The sequence below is a fragment of the Furipterus horrens genome, unplaced genomic scaffold (assembly GCF_987537825.1).
Source record: "Furipterus horrens unplaced genomic scaffold, mFurHor1.1.pri manual_scaffold_7, whole genome shotgun sequence".
NCBI lineage: Eukaryota > Metazoa > Chordata > Mammalia > Chiroptera > Furipteridae > Furipterus > Furipterus horrens.
Genome location: NW_028327177.1, coordinates 124,705,166 through 124,731,191, shown reverse-complemented (window position 1 = coordinate 124,731,191; position 26,026 = coordinate 124,705,166). Strand labels below are relative to the sequence as shown.

At 38.2% G+C, this 26,026-nt stretch overlaps 1 long non-coding RNA gene across 1 annotated transcript in view; it reads right to left on the bottom strand.

Moving 5' to 3' along the window:
• LOC150005183 (uncharacterized) overlaps positions 1-26,026 on the bottom strand; it is a 291,449-nt gene that overhangs the window by 9,117 nt on the left and 256,306 nt on the right. The gene's annotated exons all lie outside the window — the stretch shown is intronic.

Sequence of the window (26,026 nt, the reverse complement as noted above, 5' to 3'; positions counted from 1 at the left end):
CAACCTAGGTGTCTATCAGTTGATGGATGGATAAACAATGTGTGGTTTATCCATACATTGGAGTATTATTTGGCCATAAATAGGAATGAATACATGCTAATGATACATGCTTCAACATGGATGAACCTTGAAAATATGATGCTAAGTGGAAGAAGCCAGACATACAAGGTTATAAATTATATGATTCCATTTATATGAAATGTTCAGAATAGACAAATCCCTAGACAGAAAGTAGATTAGTGGTTGCCAGGGGATGGGGGTAGAGGGGAGTTGGGAGTGACTGAAGGGGACAGAATTCTTTTTAACATGATGAAAATATTCTGGAATTAGACAGTGATGTGGTGGCATAACTTTACTACCATAACAAAAACCACTGAATTATATATTTTAAAGGGTTACTTTTTATATTATGAAAATTATATCTTGATGATAAAAGAAAAGAAATAGGTATGTAAATCTACCAATGTACCTGCCATCAGGGAAGATTCTTCAGGCTTTGGTCAACACAGACGGTATTGATAAATGCCCAAGGTCTGGCTGTCCTGGCCTCTGTGCCCTGGGCACAGGTTCTAGCCTCCCTGGGGCACCATGAACCCATTTCCCGTGGATGGGCTCTTACCTCTGAGGGGCTTATGGGGATCAGGTTGAGGTGCACGCCACTCACAGGCCCCATGGACTCCTGTCCTCTACTCACCTTCAAGGAACCTTCCCTTTCTCTCCTCTTTCCTCTTATGTTTTCTTAAATTCTTAAGTTCAGCACTTTTAATGTTCTTTTCTATTCTTATCTACTTTTATTTTGCCTGGAATGAATTTTGCCAACAAACTTGCATTTGTTACTTAAAATGTTGAACAATTTGAAAAAAAAAATGAGTGAAATATCTATTCAGACAAAACTGCTTCTGCAGAGCTGTATGCACAAGAATGTATACTAAGAAGAGTGGCGAGAAATAGCGCAGAAGAGACTGGTGAGCACTGTACATGGTTGAGCCCACAGAGACCATGAATTAAGTCTGGAGGAGGTGTTTCTGACTAACAGTCCTACACTAACATGAACAGGACGTTATCTTAGTCTGCTAGGGCTGCTATAACAGAATACCATAGACTGGGTAGCTTATAAATGACAGAATTTATTTCTCACAGTTCTGGAGGCTGGGAAGGCCCAGATCAAGGGATGGGGGATTACCTCCTAGTTCATACTCAATGCCTTCTTGCTGTGTGCTTACATGGTGGGAGGGATAAGCTAGTTCTCTGGGGTCTCCGTTATAAGAGCACTAATCCCAATTATGAGGACTCTGCCCTCATGACCTCATCACCTACTAGAGGCCTCAACTCCTAATGCCATCACCTTGGGGGTTACAATGTCAACATATAAATTTGATAGATCGAGTACACAACCAATCAGACCATAGCCTACGTGGGATGAGATCTCTGTGGAACAGCTCCCCTAAACCAGCTGTGGTAAACTGAATAATGGCTCCCAAAGTATCCATATCTGAATTCCTGGAACTAAAGAATATTACTTTAAATGGCAAAAGGGACTTTGCAGATGTGATTAAAGTTAAGAATTTTGAAATGGAGAGATTATCCTGGTAGCCCAATATAATAACAGGGATCCTCATAAAGGGGAGGCAAAGGGAGATGTGATTACAGAAGAGTTGAAGGCAGTATGCTGATGGAAACAAAATGTGGAGTACTATGCCAAAGAATAAAAGCAGCCCTCGAAGTTGAAAAGGCCAAGGAAACAGATTCTCTCCTCAGAACCAGAAGGAACCAATTTTGTTGACACCTTGACTTTAGCTCAGTGAGCTGATTTCTGGGAGCCGTAAGAGGATAGATTTACGTGTTTTTAAACAACTAATATTGTGATCATTTGTTATAGCAGCAATAGGAAACTAATACACCAGCCCACAGAGTCTTGAAGGATCTAGTCAAGAACATGAACCACAAACACTGACATATTACTTATCCTGAAGCCTGAAGCCGGTGATGTCAAAATAGAATTTTTCTCCCCTGAGGGAAAAAACCCAGTGTGTGGTATTGGTTAGGGAGAGAAACTTGAAGATACCACTGCCTATTAAAATACCCTACTAAAATGAAGCAGAGATGAAGCCCACCGATGTCAGTTGTAAAGACATGGGTTTAAAAAGAGGCCAGGGGTCACAGTCATGTCAAGGGAAGAGCCAAGAGTGTGGCATCTTTGCTGGGAATGCACAACCATTCCAGAACAAGTGTTTAAAATGTTTATTTGACAATTTTTGCCATTCTGCTTTGTCATGTGAAAATTGTACAAGGTCCTTTATTTATCTGCAGCCTCAGAACTTCCCTGAACCTCACCACAGTCTGGACATATGTAACAGAGCTACTTAACCTGAAACAGATGGGATGGAGGCAGTTAGAGAAAAGAATGAGAGGATTTGTGCATGCATGTGCATGTTTGTAAAGAGAGTCTTGGACAAAAATAGCAAATTTCATGATTATTGTTATTTTATTCTTTTTTACTGAGGGTTTCCTTCATTGTCTTAATTATCATATCTTCAGTTTTCAAGAGACCTGAGAGTGGAAGTATGAAAAGTAGCAACCTCTTTCCCACAAACAAAGACTTGTGTGAAATATCTTCTCTTATTCTGTTTGGGAGGGGAAAAAAAGATAGTACCTAGAAGAAAAATGAAATACTTAACCTCACTTTAACACTAAATTTGGTCTCTCACTTTAGAGAACCATCTTTTCCTCTTAAATTATCCCAATGCTTTCTTCTCCCAAAGGTTGGCAGTTTTGTGGTGTGGCCCCTGTCCCATCACAGGGCCTGCCCTCTGTCTCTGTTTGTCAGAGAGACTCCTAATCAAAGATGGCAAATCTTGAAATGGCGTTGTCTTCCTTATGTAAATGAAAACACGTATGTGACATGGATAAAATGTAAAATCAATATAAGAAATCTACCAGGATGTACAAGTGGTACTTTTACTTCAAGGAAGTGATAAAAGTGGCTCAACAATTTATGCAGATTATGCTGTTATTACTGAAGACATTTTTGGAACACCTTTTTGAGAGGGAACATCACTAGATGTGATGTGGCGGAGACATTGCTATTCTATGCCAACTCCCATTTTTTTCCTTCCAGTCACACGGCCAGACAATATTTCCCAACTTCCCCTGCAATTAGGTGGGGGCAAGACTGAGACCTGGCCAGTGGAATGTGGGTGGATATGATCTGTGCCACTTCTGGGCCTGGCTCCCCAAGCCTCCTGTGGAATTCTTCATATTCTCTTTTTCCCTCAATTGCTAGCTGGACGCCCAGGGTATAATATAGGACTCTAATGACAGAGGCATTAGCAAAGCCATGACATAGAAGGAGCGTAGGTCCCTGAATGGCTGTATCAGGCAGATCTATTGACCTGCACTGGACTGTGACATTAGTGAGAAATAAATTGGTATTGAATTAAATAAATGAAATTTGGACGTGTATATTATAGCTAGACTAACAGATCCATTGATTATATAAAAATAATTATGACAGTATTTGTACTTCCATTTTTCATTTGTAAATCTCCATTGTCCCTACTGACTAGACCTCCATCTGAAATTATATTATTAAAGCAAATCTATACCAAACATGAAGGGTGGCTACCTTCCTAAATAAACTAATGTTTGCTGCAAAGACAATTAAAAAGAACAACTCTGAAGAAACTTTGATCATTAGTAGCACCACTGAAATAAGTCTATAATTTCTCCAAGGGTCATCTTTAAAACCAATAGTACTCATATAAATAAATGATAGAGTTTACAAGGAATTGTAACATAGTAAGAATTCAGGCCATTTTTTATAAAATAATATTTTTAAATAATCACCATTTTAATAATCACAGTATACTAATTTTGTGGCATGGTTTGGTTTTATATATGGTGTAAAGTGATGATGTGATCATCAGGTAAAATTATGGTAGCCCAGTTTTCAGTTTCAAAATATGAAAAAGGAAGTTTGTAAGACTATACAGTTGCATGATCTTGACAGTTTGGTTGCTAAGGCATGAGCTGTAATGTATCTTACTTGTATATGTGTTTGTGTAGGATTTTATATTTAAAGTATCTAAGTTTAATTGTGCAAGTGTTATATTATGGGATAAATTGCCATTTTTCAATTGTTGTATTCTTTCAAAGTCAAGATACCCACATTTTGGAAAAGCTATTAATTCAGAATGTTTCAAATGATCAACATTCTGGGTAAACAATACTCTGCTGCATTAATTTGGCACATTTGATTAAACTAGTAGGCACATTGCTTTGTGAAGTCACACCTTGCAAATAAAGAGGTGACTTTTATTCTAGAAAACAAGCAATTTTAATAAAGCTAATGTAGAGGTAAAGGGCAAAATCTTAATTTTATTGAGTCTCAGTTTCCTGATTTATAAAATGGGGATAACAACAGTACTTCACTCACCAGTTTGTGGCAAGGATTAAATGAGTTAATATAATGCAAAGTACATAGAACTGTGCCTGTCACCTAGAAAACACCACTGTTTAGTCAATGAACATTCTTGATAACTTTAAGCATGCTCGATTTATTGATTAAGTAAGTTGATACTCATAGGTACCCAGAAATGAAAGAAAACACTTTTCTCCATATTTATCTTTGGCAAATAATCTATTTTCTCCTATATTAGTTACCCATCTATTTATATTAGATATTTCAGTACACACAACTACAACATATATTCTTTTTTAAAGTCAAAATTCTTGACTTAAAAACAATTTAGGAAATTTCTTAAGGAAATGACAAATGCATGAAAATGGTCATTATTCCCTTCTGATGGTGATTTTATAAGCGCCTGGCACACTCTCTAGCCAGACTGACTCCAGCTTTTCTGCCAGCCAGCTAGCCAGGGGTTTAACTGGAAGGCCTGCCACGGTCTTAACTATTGTGTCACTCTAGCAATCTATAAGACACAGCACCTCTTTTACTCCTGTTCTCGTTCAGACTCATCCTGTTTTTCTATTGCTTAAACTCTAGTTTCATGAGGGAAAAAAAATCAGTCTAAAAATTCCCTTGGGTCAAAACACAGCCTTGGGCTTCTTTTGCTAAGAGGGACTCAAAAAATATGGCTTTTTTTTTTTTTTTTTTTGACTCCATTGCATAGAGAGGAGAGCATCTCCATTTAGATTCTGTGCATGTTTTTATAACTGTTTAATTCTCTGTTTGTCAACACTTAAAAAAATCAAAAGAAAAACTTAAGCGAAAAACTCCAAACACCACCCTGTTAAAAAAAAATTGGTGCAAGAATCTGTGCAACTGGAGTCACTTAAAACACAAGGAAATTAACAGCGAGGAAACTCTCACTGGTGATGTGAATAAATGGCCACATTTCCATGACATGTTACTGCATCCACTCAAACAGATGGGATTCCAGGGCTAACTGGCCTCTGTTGAGATGAATGAGATTCCACAACTATTAGCACATTGGCATAGAAATGCGTCAGATTCGGTTGCAGAGGCATTCTTACAGAAACAAAGAAGATCACAAAGCTATCCTGTCCCCAGTGCCCATCAATGCAGACCCATTCGTTATCGAATCCCATTCATTCCAGCTAAAGCTACATTCAATATCAGATGACACTCTTCAGGCTCCTTCGCATAGAAATCCTGAGGACTTGTCAACTATTAACTACTGTTGATGCTGATGTGGCTGGTTCTGCTAAAAAAAAAAAAAAAAGAGCACCAGGCAAAAATCAAACAGCAGAGAAAAAGTACACTCACTGATAAGCAAATGGACTAAGGCCTCCTGTGTTGGCAAAGGTCATTCAAGACATTGAAATTCAATGAAGGGGGTTTTAAGTTAAGGAAAACAGGCAAGCACCAGGGAACCTATCATGTAAAAAGGCTGGGGACAAGTGCCCCCTTTCCTATAGAAACGAGCCAGCATGGGGTATGCTTTGCAGATGGACCAGGGTAGCACACAGGCTGCAGTTCACATCTGGCACACAGGTGTATGGCCTGTATTCCTAAATCAGCCGTCAACAGTCATGAGCAAGGAGTCCTATTGCTATTTTGGGCGGAAAGCAAGAGGAATTATAGCTGAGAGATCATAATGCTTTTTAGGAAAAAAAAATATGTGTGGGTGCCTGCCAAAACATTCTTCCTCTAGCCAATTATATTTTTTATTCCACCTACTTAATTAACTAGCTCCTTCGTGGATCAAATGATATTAGCGAGTTAGAGTAATATTGCCACTGGAGCGGCCATTTAATTCTGGCAACTCTAAAGTAAATTATTTCATAAATGGATAGTTTATTCAATTCAGTTTACTTCCAATTCAATTCTGAGCCCCTTCTATGGCCAATGCACTGAGCAAGACCTATGGGGAAACAGAGAGAGGGAGGAACAATCCCTGCCCACAGTTAAACGAGGAATGGTGACCACTCACTAATTATAGCAATCTGATGCAAATAATGGGTATGTGTGCTAAGGGAGTGTAGTAGGAGGAGAGAGAACTGTTCAAAGAAACAAGGGACTACTTGCATGTGTAGGAAAGCAGAAAAGACTTGATGGAGCAATGGGCCTTGAAGATGAATCCTGAAATATACAAAAAGGAATTCACCAAATAGGGATGAGGGATGACAGTATCTTTTTGAGACTAGCAATAATCCAGTTTAGATGGAACATAAAATAGAGAGAGAGAGAATGAAATGATATAAATCTAAACTAGAAGATGACAATGAGAATGGAAAGGAGGGGAATGGATATGAGAATAATGCAATGGATTGGTTGATTGATTGAACTGGGCAAGTTTCATGAACACATGATTGCTGTGTTAGGTTCTATACTGGATGCTGGGGTATGAAAATAAAAGACATACTCATGTCAGTGCCCCTTCCCAAGCAGCTCACAGCCTTGTGGGAGAAAGACAACCCCTTAGGGTTGCTCCATGCTCTAATGGAATTTTGTGTCTAATATCATAAGCGCACAAGGGTGGGCACCTAAGCCAAATGAGGACTGGAGGGGGAAGTCTAACAACTCAACTAGGGGAAAGGGGCTTCTACACAGAAGAGAGAAAATGCAGGGTCACAAGCCAGGGAATGGTGTGAGATGAGGCTGGCAAGGAAGGAACTAGAAGGAGGACACGTGCTGTATTGTTAGGAAGAGGAGACTGTTTTCCTGATGGGAACAGCCAGTGAGTCATTAATGAGTTTGAGGTAGAAGAGCCATGTTATCAGATTTGCATTTTAAAAAGGCCACTTTGTAATTGTGTGGCAAAGACTGGAGGCTGGAGATCCAGACAAGAGACTATTGCACTTGTCCTGTGAAGAGGTTCTGAAACTTTGGCTTGTGGTTGTGATGAATCCAAAGGATATGAATCGGGATAGACGCAAACATGGGCTGGACACAGGGCATTAAGGGAGAGGAAAGAATCAAGAATTACCGCATACTTGTGATTTTAGAAACCAAGCAAAGGATGGTACCCTTCATTAAGGCAGAGAACAGAAGGAGCAACAGGTTTCAGGATGAATGCAGTTTGGCTGAGTGAATTTGAAGTGCCTGTGGAGCATAACTGTAGAAATGTTCATCAGCACAAACTGACTATCAAATAAGTCAAAATTTTACAAAGAAGGAAAAACAAGGTATCTCTGATTATGTACCACAACATGACAGGCCCCTTTACGATCAGCATGCTTACAGAACAGAGTAATTTAGAGTGAATGTAATAAAAGGGAAAAGCATATAAAGATTAGGTGTCAAATGCAACAAGTTTCCATGTAAAGTCCCTGAATTCTTTTATATAGCTCTTTAGAGATAATAGTTTTCAGAAGGCTCAGTAAATGTCAACAAGGTCTGAACTCTAATTTGCCCAGCTCTTTGATTTAATAAGCACTTAATGAGTAGCTGCTATGTATGAAGTACAATACTGGGTAAATTGAGAACCATCTAAACAGACCTGGCTTTGTCCCTAACAGTAAGATGTTACTACCCATGCAGTTGACAGGGCAGGAGTACAAACAAACATCACACATGATGAAACCTTCCTGGAGATGAGCAATGGACAAAGTGCTTTGGGGGTTTAGAGCAAGGTGGATAGGAGACAAAGTCAAGGCGAACAATGGGTAACAATAGTGAGCTAGTCCTTATTCAATTTGTGGTATTTTTGCATCTTGAATTTATTGCATTAATTGTTATTTTAAAAAAATCAAATTAAGATATTAGCTTGATTGCCAAGTTTTTGGGGGGCCCTGTATATGGTATGCCTCATCTCAATCCTGGCTCAGGAAAAGTTATCCATAGTTCAGATGAGGCAGATAAACAATCAGGGACTATCAACCTCCCCCCCCCCCCCACCATGACCTTTTCCTCCTAAATTACTTTAGTATCTCCATCTCTCTCATCAACGGAGCTTTCTCTTCAAACCAGTTTAACCAATAGCTACAATTAGAGCTTTCCTTTTGGGTAAATCCTCTATGGTGAATTACCAAGAGAAAGATGATTTTATTGTATATTAATTAGCCCAGATTTTACATTTTGCTTCTTCTAAGGCTAATTTTCAATTCAACACAAGTACAACATACATTTTGAGTTCCATTAAGACTACTCTTCCTCTCCAACTCCCACCAAGCATCTGAATTTCAGAACCCAACAAAAATATTTCAAGCTGATAAAGGAAGATGGAGTTTGCCTTCGCTTCCACTAGATGCTAAGCTCGCTGGGGACAGAAATTCCTTCCAGTAGATGCTCTGCTGTGTCCTCAGTGCCTGGGCCTGGGCCCATGGTGGAACTTAACTTGCTCGAGTGTTGAAAATGGAAGATTCTTAACAACTACAGTAGCAACCATTTATAAGAACAAGTTAGAAGACACCGACATTATTCAATGATAGCTATACAGTGTTCAGTGTTTGACATCAGCCCAATGCCCACAAAAATGTGAGGCATGGCTTCTCAACCCTAACTTCATCAGCCTGTCACTTTCTGATCAGTGCTTTGCTAACAGCAAACATTTTTACACATTTCCAAAAAGATTTTACAAATTTGAAAAATTTACAGAATTTGAGTCAGGCTACTTTATCTGTTTATGTTCTCAGTAAGGAATAAAATTTTAAACCACTTTTTGGCAGACAGTTTATTTGTGGTATTTTGATAACTAATCTAATTTGGAAATTCCTCATTAAGAGTCTGAGAAGAATGTGCACAGAACTAAGCTCCTCACTGTGCCGTGTGTGTGTGTAATCGCTGTATACATTTCCCGGCGAAGGATAATTCAGGACGCCTCTCCTCTCCTGAAAACACAGGAAAGTTGTAATGAGTGGCACCCACCAATAGATACAAAACTCTGCTGCACTTTTCCCCTGAGGAATTTCACTTCCTACCTGTCCTCAAATGTGTGTCATGGTTCCACTCAAAATAATATGTAGAGAAAGCTCCGATCTACCACTGCAGCCCATGTATTTTTAGAGGCTTTGAATGTTCTCGGGAAATGTCATCCAGCCAGTTGGCCCCACCTGACCTTATTTAGTTTGTAAATTCTAATGAGCACATAGGTCAAAGCATTATTGCTATAAGTAGCATTTTGAGATGATTTTAATGTATTTCCACAAGAAGTTAGCTGCCAAGACTCACATGGGATTTGTGAACTCCAGAATATGGGGACTATGTAGAATCTTTTAATATTACAAGTAGTTTTAATACTGTGTGTGTATGTGTGTTCATGAATACATGTACCATATATCTATATAGTTTTCATGGAATAATGTAGTTATTTTCCTCCCTAGGTGTGGTGCTAAATTCTATCTAATAAATTGAAATTTACTTCTTACTTTTAGTTCCTTATAAGCAAAAGAAGAAGTCAATAATTATTTCTCCTCAGTTGTTTTATTTTTGTACAAAAATAAAGTTCCTTTGGCCCTAAGAGGAACAACAAAAAATATCAATTATGAATCTACTTTATAACATCATATTCTGTACCAATAAAAATATATTAACCAGGTTTACTGTAGAAAGGGGTAAGATCTTTAGCGAAGGTAGCCTAAAATAAAAAGACCAGTAAGTGGAAAGCACAGCAATGTGAAATCAGAGGGAAAACCAACTCTATAGATATCCACATGTCTAGAGAGTATTTAAACTATTTTACTTTAAAAACTCCAACGGGAGATGTGGTTTCTGGTGTTCTGGCTTATAGAGTCACTTAGGAATGAATAATTCATAGCTTTTTACCAAGTGTCAAATGTAAATCAGTCAAATATAGCAACATGATATTCATGCTGAATTTCTAAGTACTTAAAACATTTAGATGGGAACTTTCTTTTCAAGAGAGCTGAAGGAAGAATCTCATTTTTTCCCATGCTCCCATTGCCCAGGCATATTTGCATTATGTATTTAAGAAAAAAAAACTTATACAAAGGAGTTTAATTGAACAATAAACCAGTTAGGTGGCAGAAGTGAAGAAAAGCAACAAAAACTTTCTCCGTGTTATGTTTTCTTTATTAACATACTGATGTGAAACTAAACAGAAAAAGCAATCTAATAACAAACATTCCTTGGAGACATGTTCAGGGAGCAAAAGGACATCCACTTATTGTTCCGCCCATCCGATTGGTCCATATATGGCAATAAAGGTACAATAGACGGAAACAGGAAACAGACGGGCACATCTGTAGTATCTTATTAGCAGCTAATGGATATCTGAGAAGAACACGCATATAATGTTGAATCGTCTGGACCAATCTCCGAAGCAATTACTCTTAATTACTGGCTTCTGTTTATAGATTCAACTTAGTGTACTCTTATGTATCAAAGAGATGAAAGCAGCTGGAGAAGAAGAAATGAGGCTCTTAAAGGAAAAGTATTACAAGATGTTGGAGGATCTCCTTTTAGTAAAGTGAAACTTAATGTCTTTCCCTTTCCTGCCTGACATAAGGTGGTTTTTTTTCCATTGTGAAGGATTCAAGAGAAGATAGAATTTGTTTTTTCCAAAGCTGGGGAGGTATGAAAGGTATTCTTGTCATTTGCCTTAGGAAAACATAAAGGAAGTCAGTGTAAACAAAGTAATTGTGGAGGACAAAAATACTCCCTCCAACTGTAAGGCTACGCATTTCCAGGAGGTGCCATCCTCTCCCCTCCAACCAAATGCAGCACTTCAGTTCAGAGATGCAGCACCTGCATTTCGGGTCTGCCAAATTGGAAGCCATGGGGCGAAATGAGCGGTGGACCAGCTGTATCTCCACTAAAGACAACGCACCAAATAGGTTTTCCAGGCCAATCCAGACAGAAGAGATCAGAATATACAGAGAGCCACTGAGCCAACAGCCCACTGTCTGTAAATGGAAAAAATATCACGTAGGTCAGCCTCATCCCCCACCCAACACACACCACGTAACTGCCTTAAAGGAAGAAAAAAGGAAGTTCCTTTCGGGTAGTGGATGTTTGATTTGTACATGATTTGTTCCTATGTAAACAGCTGTCCAGGTATCTTTCTTGGAGGTTTCTCTGAGGTCCTGCCTCTTGTGTTAGCTACTCCTCGACTACTGAAAGGCTTCATTCTTTAAGGATTTCTGACTATTTTTGTGATACGCTGTTCTACTCCCTTGAAAGTCAGAGAATTTCTTTCCTAGTCTCATGTAATCCTGTTCAAAAAGATAATTTTGATTGCACAATGGATGAACTAATGTATGACTTGTGACTGTTCTCTCAGATAACGTTGTGAGAAAACTGGGTTGGATTTCTTAGGAGGGTCAAGGAGAAAAGTTCTTGCTTGTCTGGAGTTTTTCACATGTCAGGATAGACACGATTTCTTTGCATCTGTATTTTGGAATATCTAGGAGTTCGTATATGATCCCTTTTTTACATAAAGCATCTGAACAATGAGAAACCCAAGAATTGGCCATTTCCATCATTACAGCATTTGGAGAACAGGCTGAGGCGGGGCCAGCTCCAGGCTTGGGGCTCTGGGAGTCAGTGCTGGAGGGTAGCTGCTCCAAACCTAGGCTGATCTTCCCTAGCCCCACTTCCTGAAATCAGCTCCAGATGGGCACTTCTGCCTGTCACATGAACCAGCCTCTTTGTTGGGCACTTGACTTTTCAGGCCTAAAGTTTAAGATTCTGAATCAGCATACAATGTTCTGATGCTTATGAATACAGTCAAGGTTGTTAAAATTTTATTAACTTTATAAACAGCGTTCTTGTGCTGACCTACTCTTTTGAGGCATATGACAGAATTATTGGCAAAGAATGACATACAAAGAGAGACTTTCTGAGGCGGGGAGGGAGGGAGGGATGGAGGGAGAATTGTACATGCATCGATTCATGCACAGTTAAACCATGATAAATGAACTATGGACTATGGATGTGCGAGGTAAGTGGGAAACAGAGACAATCCATTTAAATATTAGATGCTGATCGTCTTTCCTCTTTTTGAGTTTGTGCTCCAGCTGCAGCATGAAACACCATGAATATAAATGTTTTCAGTTGGTCTACTTTCCCAGGCAGCTCTCTCTCTCATGTGTATGAGTGTCAACCCACTTAGCAGATCATGAAAGTGGCTCAGGGAAGTAACTTGTCCTCAGTCACGTTTTCTGGTAAATCTGTGGTTGGCATAAGTGCTCTTTATTATATCCTATATATTATTCTATAGGTTACACATATATACATGCATTACTGCAAAGGATTATAGATGCCAAACTGGACACAAATTATCTTCAAGTGATTTGATTTTCTGAGGTAATTTTGACAATACTCAATTGTCAAGAGAGGCATTTTTTCAAGGTTTTTATAACTTATTCTTTTTTTAAATAACTTATTCTTGTGAAAGTTTCACCGTAATGCACTATATATATTTCCTACAGACTAAATCATCCTCTTGATACCCCTCCATCTCTTCCCTGCCCTCTCCCAAATGCATACAAGTAGTAATTAATTTTTTTATTCCCTGCTCAAGAGTGTTATTTCTGGGTGAAGTTCAAAGAGAGGTTATGAGATGGCCATGCCACTAGATGGTTTTCAGTTCCTCTCTATAGCATTCTGAAATAAAACAAATCCTTTACTCCTATTCTGTTTCTTTCTACTACTCAGTAGCTGTGAAGACAGACTAAATACAGAGAAAACTATTTGAAGTATGCTGAAATGATGAAGATAATTAAATGGAAAATAAAGCAGAAGAAGCAGCTCACAGCTCCTCACTTTCAGAGGCTAAACTGTTCAAAGTTAGACACCAGAGCTGTAGATTTAAAAACAGAAAAGGAAATACTGGGCCGTTATTTAAAAGGTAAAAACTCTGTGACTGGCATTTTTACATATAATAATTTGGCTCAAACCATTCAGTGAGGCTAATAGTCAATGAATTATTTTCCGTACTTTACACATGAAGAAACTGAGACAAAAAGAAATTAGATAACATGCTCAAGTTCACAAAGGTAGAAAATTTTTAAACAGGGTCTGAACTTGCACTTTCCACGGCATCCGCTGCTTTCAATAAAGAACAGCCATAGTTATTACTTAGTAATCAGTGATCATCTCATTAAATATTAATAGACTGGCTGTTGCAAGTCAAACTAAAAGAAGATCCAATACAGAGAACCATAAGGACCTTTGGAAGAACCATCTCTCACTGATCCAACCACACTAATTTAATGAGATCTACTGACCCAACGATTCTGTAACACATCAAGGTTGTCATTTGTAAGAGCATTTAAAAACTATTTTTGTAAAGTAGTCACCATGTTAGTTGACAATTACATTTGCTTTAAAATTTTTTGCCCATGATTAATGAAAGCAATCCTGCCTTTGGCTAGTGGATAGAACAGTTTTTACTTTTAAAACCTGTCAGCAAAGGGCCTTCCTGGCTGGCTCATTCAGAAGGCTTATCAGGGTGGAAATGTCTCTTAACCACTGCAAAGATGTAGCTTACATACCCCACTAAGGAATGCTTTTAGCTGCATGTAACAATTTCTGAGTGGTTTCAGCAGAAGTGTTTAAGTATGTCACATAAACAGCAGTCTGGAGACCAGGCAAATCAGAAAAGGAGTATAGTTCAAAGAAGTCATTGATGATCTTAGATCCCCTTATCTTCTTTCTACCTTCTTAGCAAGTTGGCTTTCTGCTTCATGGTAACAGAGGGTCAGTAGAGTTAGTTTAGGCAGAAGAGTAAGAGATTGTAAGAGGGTTATGTAGAGCTTTTAACAGGACAACCAAAGCTTTCTCTGAAGAATTCTGCAGACTTCTGCTTAAGTCTCAATGGCCAGAAGTATGTCACATGACCAGCTCATGATGCAGGGAAAGCTGGGAAATGAGTAGTTTTCTAGGCTCATTAGTGGAAGCCAATTTGGGAGAGGAAGGTTGACATGGCTATTAGCAATGGGCCACATCTGTCTCTGATGTGCTAACTAGAAAAGAGGATTTTGGCTCAGATTGTCAACATTACAATGTTATTTTGTAGTATCAGATTCCAACATACATGTTACTCTCTTTATTTCTACGGTATAAGAATTTTCAAAGCCTGATCGGAGTCTCACCTATACTCCCTTTATTGTTACTATTTTTAACTATGGATGAGAGGCAAGAGATAAACAGATCTCATACTTACAGTTATTCCCAAAGACTTCTTTTGTTACTCATAGACTGCCTGGGTCATCTTCACACAAGTTTACACTACTATCACTTATAAACCAATGTCAGGTTTTGTACTTCTATTTATCCTCCATAACCAACACCCCCCCCCCCAAAAAAAAAGAGAAAGCAATTCTAGCTCCCAACTATCTCCCCACTTGGTACAGTAACCATTTTTTTTAAAATATAAAACTGGGATTCTTATCCTGGAAACAAGAAACCCAAAAAAATTCATATCACATGGTGGCCCTACTCTCTAGACTAGAACAAACCTCAAAATTCATTCCTACTCTGGAAGTAACTCCTTTGGCTTGTACGTGGCTTCCCCAGAAATGTGGCTATTGCTCCTTAGAACAATGGGTTGCCCTGGCGTGGATCTCTCAGTCTTGGTGTTGGGAAAAGTCTTCAGGACACATAATATTTAATGAAGAGAGTAAGGAAGGGAGGGCAAGTGTCCCAGACTTGCCTAATAATATGAATGAATCATTTGGAGTACTTGTTAAGTATACAGATTCCTGGACCCAAAGCCAGAAAGAATCCAAATTTGCAGCAGCAGTCTAGAAATCTGTTTATTTTGTTTAACAAGTGCCCCAATAAACATTATCATTAGTGGTGCTCAACCCTGACTGCTCATTAGAATTATCTGGAGAACTGTATAAAACAACAATGACTAGAGCCTATCCCTTAACCAAAACATCAGAGCACTCAGCTCAGTATTAACATTTTTGAAGACATCTTTGGTAATTCTATTGTGTGGCTGTGACACAGGCAGGGACTCTGGCCTAGAAGCCCATATGTAAGTACAACAGCTTGGAGAAAGAGTTGAGGCAGCCAAAGGAATTAAACAATGTCCAATCCTGTGTTCTGCATATTTCATAAACAAAGCTTTATTAGAACACAGCCATACCTATTTCTTTTCTTTTCTCTTAAAAATATTTATTTATTTTTAGAGAGAGGGTAAATGAAGGAGAAAGAAAGGGAGAGAAACATTGATTGGTTGTCTCTGGTAGGCGCCCTGACTGGGACTGAACCCTCAACCCAGGCATGTGCCCAGATCGGGAATCAAACTGGCAACCTTTCACTTCATAGAATGATGCATAACCAGTTGAGCCATGCAGGGTCGCATCCATTTCTTTACATAGTTTCTGTAGCTGCTTACTCCTGTACCATAGAGCTGAACAGTCATATATGGCCCCCAAAGCCCAAAATATTTACTAGCTGGTTCCTTACAGAAAAAACTTACCTGAACTCACTAAACATCTGGACTAAGAGTAGTTAACAAATTACAATAATAACAATAAGCTCTGGTTATAAAGAAGACATGGTTCTTAGTGGTCTGCATCTAGTAATTGCTTGATCCTCCTTTTCCTAAGAAGAGAGCTGAAGATACGAGAGGCTAACTAAAACATCTAGGGCCACAAAGCTAGCAAGACACAAGATCAGAACTTGGATGCAGGCTGTCTGACACTAGACCTCAGTATGTCTGTTTTTAGTTGAATTATTATGTCTCTGAGGCATCGCTTCTGTGACAAGGGATAAGAATGGTAAGTCAAGAGCACAGACAGATGCCTAAAGAATATAAGCCACTCCATGGCTCTCCCTCATGCTTAATGTCCACCGAAGCAGTCAGATTGAAAAGGATTCACTCTTTCATCAAGCTTAAAAAATGGGGACTGCTGAACTGTACAATTTCTTTTTCTTTTTAAAATTTACAGTGTTCAATATGAGTAACTCTGTAAGCTGGAGTGCTAAGAATCACTCAAGGCTCCCAGACATAATGGCATTATGTTCACTTCCTTGGCTGCGTTAAGCCTCACACCCTTAATTTGTTCCGTGATATATTAAATATGCTCCTATTTTTCCACAGGGTCAGCAGGATAGACTGTTTGCTGGTAAAGATTAGACATTATTCTGGAATCGTTGTTGGCTATGGCTGTTTGTCAGGGGAACAGCAAAGCAGTTGGAAGAGAAGAGCACACGGCCATTAAACGCAGAGGAACAAAGAGAATGTGGTGGCTGGTAAGACAAAAATAGCAATTTTATTGTCAATATTTTGCTTTACAGGGAGCCAATAAAGCAACTGAAACATATAAATTATATGCTGAGATAATCCAGCCCACAGAAGGGCCTTGGGGGTAGCTTCTGGATCATCTGCCACTAATAGTTGAGCTCCCATCATTTTAGGTGCAAGGACAGAAGCCATAAAAGGTCTAAGTAATTTGTATTCCAAAACTGTGTATCCCTAAATTGGTCACGCTATATGCCAAAGTGCTATTTGGACAAGGGACATGAAGGGTGAGCAGAGTCCCGAGTACCACCATCCCACCAAAATCCCTCCATTGGTTTAACTTACTGTTCATTGGCCTGTATAGCCTTGAGATAGATGCCTGACCACATGCTCTTAATGACCAGCAACCACATTCTAGCTTTATTTGCTACCAATGCATACCAGATATTTAATATATAGGGTTAGGCTGTCGGTAAGGCCGACAATGGTGTTACTTAGCAATGGGAGAGCTGAACGAGGTCTACCTCATGTTTACATCAGTTAAGATAAAGCTGCTTAGCATCTGGCACCATGCCAGGTACTCAGATATTTCAGGAGTCAAGTTAGTCAATGAAACTTTTCCATTTTTGGTCTTGCTATATTACGTTCCTTCCCCGTCCCCACCTCCCTTCTTTTTTTTTTTTTAAATGCAGATTTGATCTGATTCTTTAACCAGAGAACTTTGGTGTGTAATTCACTGCTGACCACCTTCTCTTCCTCTTACCACTCTACACTTTGGGAACAGTACCCATCTCTAGACCCCCTATAAACACTCTCCCACAATGCTTTTTTTCTCTTGGGATTCTAGGAAAGAACTGTTGGTCTCTCTTTACCCAGAGGGTGGCAACCTCTCCTTCATATTCCAAGGGAGAGGACATCATTCATCTGAATGTTCTCCATATGAGGTCACGCATGTAGACAAAAAACAAGAACCCAAGACCTTAGTACTGATCTTACTATCTAGAACATCCAGATTTGGACAACGATGGAAGCTGGCGAGAAAGGGAAGGGGATCCTCCAAGGCTTGAGTTGCCATTTCTCACAGAACCACAAAGTCCCAGAAAGGGGAAGAAATGAAGCAGAGGACACGCTCTCTTCCAAGAACACATTCAAGTCTTGCTCTGTATTCAGCAGTCTCCCCTTCCCAATCAAACAGGGAAAATAAACTAGGCTACTAGATGCTTTTCAAACATCTTCCCTTTCCTTCTTGCCAACTAAAGCTGGCTTTCCTCCTTCCTTCCATCTGACACACCCTCCCCAATCACTGAAGGTTGAAATCCTAATATACCATCAATTCCCAGTTCAAATATCACTTTCTTTGAGAAGCCTCTTTTACTGATTCTGAATCCATACTGTATCAAGTCTGTACCATTTTTAAGTCCTCTGCAAGGTTCTGCTTTGTATTCATTTCCCAGATATTTGTATTAAATCATCTCTGAAAATAATCTAATCCCTGAGACTAGAGACCTTGATCAAATAGCTACTCAACAAATTTTGTTGAATGTATGAACTGAAGGTTGTTAGTGACCATATTTTAGATTTTACCTAGGTAGATAGATAAAGAGGAAGATAAATTTGTTCCTATAATAAAATTTCTTTTCTGGGAAACTTCGTTGTTGTAGAGTTATGAATATCTTTCATAGAATGTGAGCTAGTGTAAGGCACTGTTCCTTTTCCTACTGACTACCAGGCTGTGTGCCAGGCACCTTATATGTATTACTTCAATTCCCACAGCAGCCCATTTAACAGATCAGAAGACTGAGGACCCAAAGAAAACTTTAAGTCATATAATTCCAAGGGTCAAGGCAGCATCTCAAGCTGGGCTGTCTAATCCAATGTGTGTATACTCACCCGCTGAATTATACTGCTGGTATCCAGTCATCTAATATTGAAGGTGGGACAGTTCTGGGTTGCTCAGATTCAATGTTATAATGGAGGAAAGGGAAAGACCCACAGAGGTTAACAGGGCATTCTGTGAGCCTCTCGGGGTTAAGAAGGCAGGTTAAGGAGCACAGTGTCCTGATTAGTATGCCTAGGTGACACAACTTCTAACCTGAGCTGATGTGACACACTTTTCAGAGCCTTCCCATCTAGGCCACATTATAATGGATTGGATCAGTGGCATTGACCTTAATCTAAATACTAGGCCAAACTAAATTACTCAGCTTGGTTAAGTTGTGCACTAGAGGGGTTTTAGAAATGTTGAAGAAAAAAAGGGCATATGCATGGTAAGTCCAGCTTGGATTTACATAAGAAATAACAAGTTTTAAAGTGTCTCAGCAATGCCCCTTTCTTCACCATCCCTCACTGTCAGAGAAGCTTAGTGGCTGCCTCTTCCAATTTGCTTCAATGTGTTAGCAGCTGCTAGCTAAATTATAACCTCCAGCAGACTGCTAGGTGAGTGGGGAGTGAACATGTAAGTACAGATTCCAGAATGGCAAAGTGAGCAAAAAATTCATTGGCAAGAGACAATTTACCTAATATCTGTGGAGATTCCAGAATAAATGCCCCACGGCTAAAAACCTCCATTGCTCTGCCTGACCCAGCATTGAATTCTTCTTTCAAAAACAGTCTAGAAGATTCATATCACTGATATGACATTTTTTAAAAATCATGTATATTTCATGTAGCTGTTATATTCTCTGAGGCTGGATCCATCCGTGTTGCAAAGGCCTAGACGTGGAGATAGTCTGGATTTGTTTACCAAGCAGCTACAGTCCCTCAGGGGCCCCATTTTCTCCCTCATCTTGACCACAGGTCATAAGATAAAGAACAAACCAGCCAGCTGTGGATTGCAGCCTGTTTGCTGACTGCTGTGCTCTGCTCTTCATTCCTATAGGCCCTCTCAGAGGCAGGATTCCCTCTTAAGAAGGCAGAAACCCAAAGTTACCTTTCCCTGAAGCTGATGCTGATGGCCACCAGACAGCCATTGATGGGCTATGAAAAACAAAAACAGAAAAACTAGCAGTGATTTCTTGCATTGAAAGAGAACTCTAGTGAGAGCGGGGAGGGCAAAGAGATTGTAGCTTTGCCTCAACAGTATTATCGGGAGGGATAAATAAAAATAAACTGGTGTTGGGTTTAGTTTATAAAGCTATAGGGCAGAATGTCTCAACTTCAGTGTGCATTCCAGCTACTTGAGGATCTCGGAGTTCTGGGGCCAGAGATTCTGCATTTCAAACAAGCTCTCAGGTGAGGGCCATGCTGTTGGTCCTCAGACTACACTTGGAGTGCCAAGGCTAAGAGAATTCTATATGTGGCTCTCATCAGAGGTATTAGCATTTCCACTGGCCAACCTTACAACCCTAAAATCTGTCACATAAGTCTACCCTGCTCACTTGACTTTCATATCACTATACTACCTGTATAAAGTGAGGGAGATATTTTATTTAATATAAAGGTAACTATTTTATTAAAATCTGAATTTATTCAACTGACATATACCTCTTAGGAAAGAACTGACTTTAGGATTCCTAGAAGTAGAAAGCTCTCCTACTAGGAAAATAATGATTTACTTTTGAAAGCTCTACTTTGAACATAAAAGTATAGGAAACCATTCATGATTAAATTGGTAAAACCATCCATATCTCACACAGAATCATATGATAAAAGACAAATTTTTTAATATAGAACTCTTATTAATTAGTAATTCTAATACTTAATTTCAAGGTTGAAACTGTTTTGTTTTGTTTTGTTTTTTGCTTATACATGGCCTCAGTTAAAAATACTGTAGTGATTTATGTAGAAATATATCTATGCTGACAGTTCCTCCAGATAATTGATAATAACTGTAATAACATATAATAGTCTTAAACAGCCACCTTGATTTTCTTTTCTTAGACACTAATATTTTATTAAAGTCCCCTCATGTTCAAGTCTATTGAAAGATGACTTACATTTTTAATTAGAACACTGGGCTGAAAGCTTAAATAGAAACAGTAAGAAGTAGTGTAAGTTAGAAAATTGTCTGTTTCGCATTATCCTGTACACCTTGGTGTAACAAACCAGGAGCAGGAACAAATAAGTGGTTCTATCTGAACCAATGTTTAACCTAGAAACTGAAAGAATTTTCTTTAAAAAACAAACAAACAAAAAAATGAACCCTCAGCTATTGTGCTACTATTTAAAAAACATATCATAGCCTAGGCCTGAGATCTAAACAGCTAACTTTTAGTAATTTCTTCATGGATATGCTTGCTTTCTTCTATGCACTGTAATCTGAGCATTCTCCAACAGTCTTCAATCACCTCCTGACTCTGCCATGCCAGATGTTGAGGAATAGCTTGAAAGACAGGCTTGTAGCTCCCTGAAGACTGGAATTCCCAATAACCCTAAGGTATATCATCTGAAGTCAAAACAAAGCCTTTTGAGTTGTTCTGCTAGTCTTTTATCTCTTCAGCTGCCTGACCATGCCTTCCCTGAATGAGATCTCAAGTTTGATCTTAGGTGAAAAGGATGTTTTGAGTACCTTTACCTCTGTGTGGACAATGGCTGTTTCAAAGAACACCAGTCTTTCAAAAGCAAACACGTTTTTGAAACTCAACTAACCCTTGTCTTTCAGTCTTGCAAAATGGTTCTGCCTCCCAGTCATGGCTGAGGGCTGAGAAGACAGGGATAATTGGGATTAGAAGGAAGGAAGGACTCTTTGGCTAAAATTCTTTTAAAAATGTCCATGGGACCTTAACATGACTATAGAGCTTCTTATTACACAGTCATTTAGATAACAGGAAACAAAGCTGCAGCTAAGAGTCACTCACAGGTCTAGTAAATCATATTGTAAGGCATTAATTTCTGCTGGAAATATAGAATCACAGTCAAATGCAACACAAATGTGTCTATAATTTATAAAGCCCTTCAAACTTGAACATCCATATGGAAAATAAAAATGTCTACTGAAAACAAAACTTTTTTCATATCTGACCTAATTGATTTCACTGGACTTTCTGTAAATCACTGTAAAATATTAATAAACAAACAAAACCAAACTACACTGTACACATGACCCAATATTCCTAAATCTCAACATTACCAAGTTTTATCAAGATAAGGAAACTGAAATCACATTCTTTACTCATTTCATATTAGAACATAAAACATATCTTACAATAACAAGTTGGAGCATATGCAAGAAATAAGAAATTATAAGCATTTCAGCTGCATTCAAAATTCCTTGAATTTTAAGTTCTTAAAGCTTGTTTTCTTTGGCTGTGTAAGCCCATTCTTTTAAATACTACTCAGTTATGGTAAAGTCTTTCAAAATGGTAAAAATATTCAGTGTTTGAAGAATATAATAAAACTTTTAGCCTACATTAAAAATCCTGAAACTCCTTGTACCTTCATCTGAAAGCAACATTTGAGCACCTAAGTGATTACAGTTTGAAAAGCTGTCTGCTGCTCCTTGCTTAACACTTCCCTGCCCCCCAACAGTTTAGGTACGATGAAATTGCTGCTCTTTTGTGTTCTCAGAAAATCTGCTTGATATTTAATGTCATTAACAATCTCAACCGAACTTGCTGAATATACATCACTCTATTTCCCCATTGAACTACCCAATAAGAACACCACTAATCCTTCCTACAGCATCCCCTGAACCCAACTTTTAAGCCAGTGATGGTTCTTTTAAGGCCCTCTCGCTTCATCCACAAGCTCTCCCCATCCTTTAATACTGAAATCCAGTTCTACCACACTTATTAAACCATCTTCTTTGACCATTTCAGCACACTGCCCATTATATTTACTGTTAATTAGGGACATGAGGCATATACTGTATTCAACTTTGTGTGCTGCTTCTATTGTGGCCTTCTATGGTCATTTAATTAGTCATGCATTTATTATTTTCATACAATAATCTAATAATCTAGAACTTTAGCTGTTTATGAAACAAATTAATCCAACATGTTCTGTGGGTTATATTTATGAAAACACAAAATTGATGTTCTACTTAAAATTGAAAACCAAGGGAAGCTTTCACAATAAGCCATGAACTGATTCAAACAGAAACCATATATAATTTTTTATGCAGTCACCTCTTAATTTTAAATCTAAGGGAATTTTTAAAATAAAAGTATAAATAAAGAAACCAGCTTAACCACAGGTGTCCTGGCCTTAGCTTTTGCTAAGTAGTAATCATACAGTTCAGCAGCACCTACCATCTTCAACAGAGCCTTCAATAAGCCCTTAGGATAAAACACTCTCATGACATATGCCTGTCAAGGGTTCAGTCTATTCCCCTGGCATGCTGAGGGACAAGTGGACCTAAAATAGTTAATATTCCAGAGTGTTAGACGGCACATTACTCATAGGCTAAGAGGAGTCAGATATGAAGATTGCTGAACCCAAGAAGTTTGGGTCACAGAGGAGCAGTTCTACATATGAATGTTGCTTATCTTTCCAAATGCCAAGACTTCAACCTTTAAAAAAATAAAACAGTTACAATTTTATACTTTACTGCCTTCGCAAAAGGACTTTTTCAAAGATAACTTAAGCTTTTTCTGGATGAATTAGTTTTAACATTATGAACACCGTCCATAATACTGGGACAACCTCTGAAGTTTGCCCTAAATGGAGTTTTTCCCCTTGGTAAATGGCCCCAGATTGATGTGTTCTTATGGTTCTACTGTCTACTTTTTCTATTTTATTTCCTATATTATTTGTGCTTCACACACTGCCTGTCTCAAAAAATGACTTAATACAGCACTTGCTTTTAAAAAAGTCTTTGCTCTCTCTTTTTCTTCCATTTAGCTTTATCTCCTCACTGAAATCAATGTGTTTCTGGCTTTCCTGGCTGTATTATTTTATGCCCAATTGTTTAGGTGAGAGTCCCAGCGTGGCTCAACCTATCCTCAAGGTGTTAAGCACTACACTTTGACATCACCAAGAATCATTTGTATCACAGACTAATATTTGTCATTCTAGGCTTTTCCTACTTACATCTGTTTTGTTTTTGTTTTTGTTTTTCCCAGCTAGTGAATGGATGTTTACATTTCCTGAAATTTAGGTGTCTGGGTAAGAGACATTGTTTCTATAATTCTCAAGAAAACAGGAATGATAACAAGAAGGATGTCTAGAGTGTCTAATATGGTAGTCACTAGCCACATGTATCTATTTAAATTAAAATTAATTAAAATTTAACAATAAGTTACCCTATTGCACTGGCTGTATTTTGAATGCTCAATAGCCACACACGGCGAGTGGCTACTTTATCAGATGGTACGAAAAACATTTGTACTGTCACAGAAAGTTTTGCTGTGCAGTGATGCTTTAGAGGATTAGGAAAAACATGTTTCTAGGTATGTTAAACACAGACTATTAAAAGGAAAGAAATGATGGCCTCCAACGGGCCTTGATTGTTACTGTCCCAAATTCTCACTACCTAATTTTTAGGCAACATAGAGTTTAATCTTCATATAGTATTAATATCTTTAAAGTTCACAGAGTAAAAATCCACTGTGGAAAATGTCTTATGTAACAGCAAGAAAGCTTCAGATGTAATGATGGCTTTATGATCCAGACTCCAAGAGAAGCACCGAGGTTAAGGCTGAACCCATCCCTAGTTACACTCTGATGCTTCTGTAATGGATGTGATATGATGACTGTAAACAAGCATAAATTCAGTTTTTAAAAATCACTCAATTTTAATCCAATGTAGATCTCATAGTAATTTTTTTTTTTTGCCCCTAAAGTAGACTATTTTGTTTTGGGCTAGAAAGTAAAACCAAGTTTCCAGAGAAATATTTTAGTTGACAGTGAGTATCCACATATATTATTACATTATCATACTAATTTCTTTGATTACTATGTGCCAGCACTTCACACGCATTAGCTCATTTGATTCTCACAACAAACCTGGTAGGCAGCTACCTAGATTGTCCTTGAAGAACAGAGGCACAGAAAAGAGGAGTAAGCAACCCAGGGGACAGCTAACAAGCATCAGAACCTAGAACTAAAACCCTGGCAGGTTAACTCTAGAACTCATGTCTTCACTATTTCAACCTACTACGTCCTATGTGTCACTAATAAACATGAGTTTCTGACTAGTTAAAAGAGTTCATAATAAAAAGTTCCAAAATTCTACTAAACATCACTTACTATTTTTCTGTCGGCTCAGAAAACAGTTCGGATGATTCTGGATCTCCTGATTTTCATTATAAGCAAGAGTTTCACTAAACTCATGATTTGTAAAGTATAGAGACCAAAGAAGTTTGGTTAAGACTATGCTAGGCACCTGGTTTACTCTCTAACTTCGCAAGTAGACAGAAAATACGAAGAGTAAAAAGCAGGACTGACAGGAATTGCTGCAAGAAAAAAATGAAAAGAAACATTTTTTTTTTAATGGAAAAATGGCTTAAAATAAAAACAACCGTGCTCCCCAGGAAATCTCAGTTTTTGTTTTTGTTCAACCAGGACTGTAATATTTAATTAATGTCACAGCTGGATCAACATATTGATGACATTTTATACTCATTTTTCTTAAATGTTTCAGTAGAAATGATCTTTCTACCAATGCTTCCCTATCCCTCCCCCTAATTCATATACAGTTTTCTTTTTCATCCGTGCTGACCAACTTTTCTGCTTGGGAATGTGTGCGTGCATGTATGTGTGTGTGTGTGTGTGTATGTGTATTTCTTTGCCAACAACTGTGTTTATCATATCTTCATGCTGCTTCTCTTTGAATCCTTAAAAGGCTGCTGTTTAAAAAAAAATTAGAACCATGTGGATTATGTGTAGTTACAGAAAATAAAATCTTAAAAAATGGGTAAAAGTTGAAAAAGGAAGGTTGACTTTTAGATAACTTAAGAGATATGATAGATACTTGGGATTTATTCTCAGCTCTGCTTTAAGCCAAAGAGGCAATATCCACATGCCATTTATTCTAAACCACATAACTATTCCCTTTACAATATATCTGGAACAATTCCTGTCCTCAAGGGTGCTGCTGTGATGTAGCCATCACTGACTACATGTGGACCTCAAAACTTTCAAAGTAGTACCAGAGGCTTGGCAAAAATTCTGACAAAAATAGTGAGGCATTCTTTTAAGATATCTTGTACCACCAATGTTCTTTGTAACATAAAGTATGATACTCATAGGGAGAGACAATGGATGATTCTGAGTTAAGAAAAATTGAGGAGTCAGTCTCTAAATGTTCAGAAGTTTAGGAATATCTTAACCAATGTGTTTCACTTATACTCCCTTTTATTTATGGGTAAGAGTGACAGATGACAAAAATCCATGTCTAAATTAAGTCAAAAAGACCTTTTTTAATAAATAAAAAAATAAAAATTCTAGGGCATGAGAAAGCATATTGCCACAGTTTACCTGCCAGTAATTTTTCCTTCTTAGTGGTACATAAAATAATGGCATGTCTTACAGGGATAACATCTTAGATTTAATAACAGTACCCC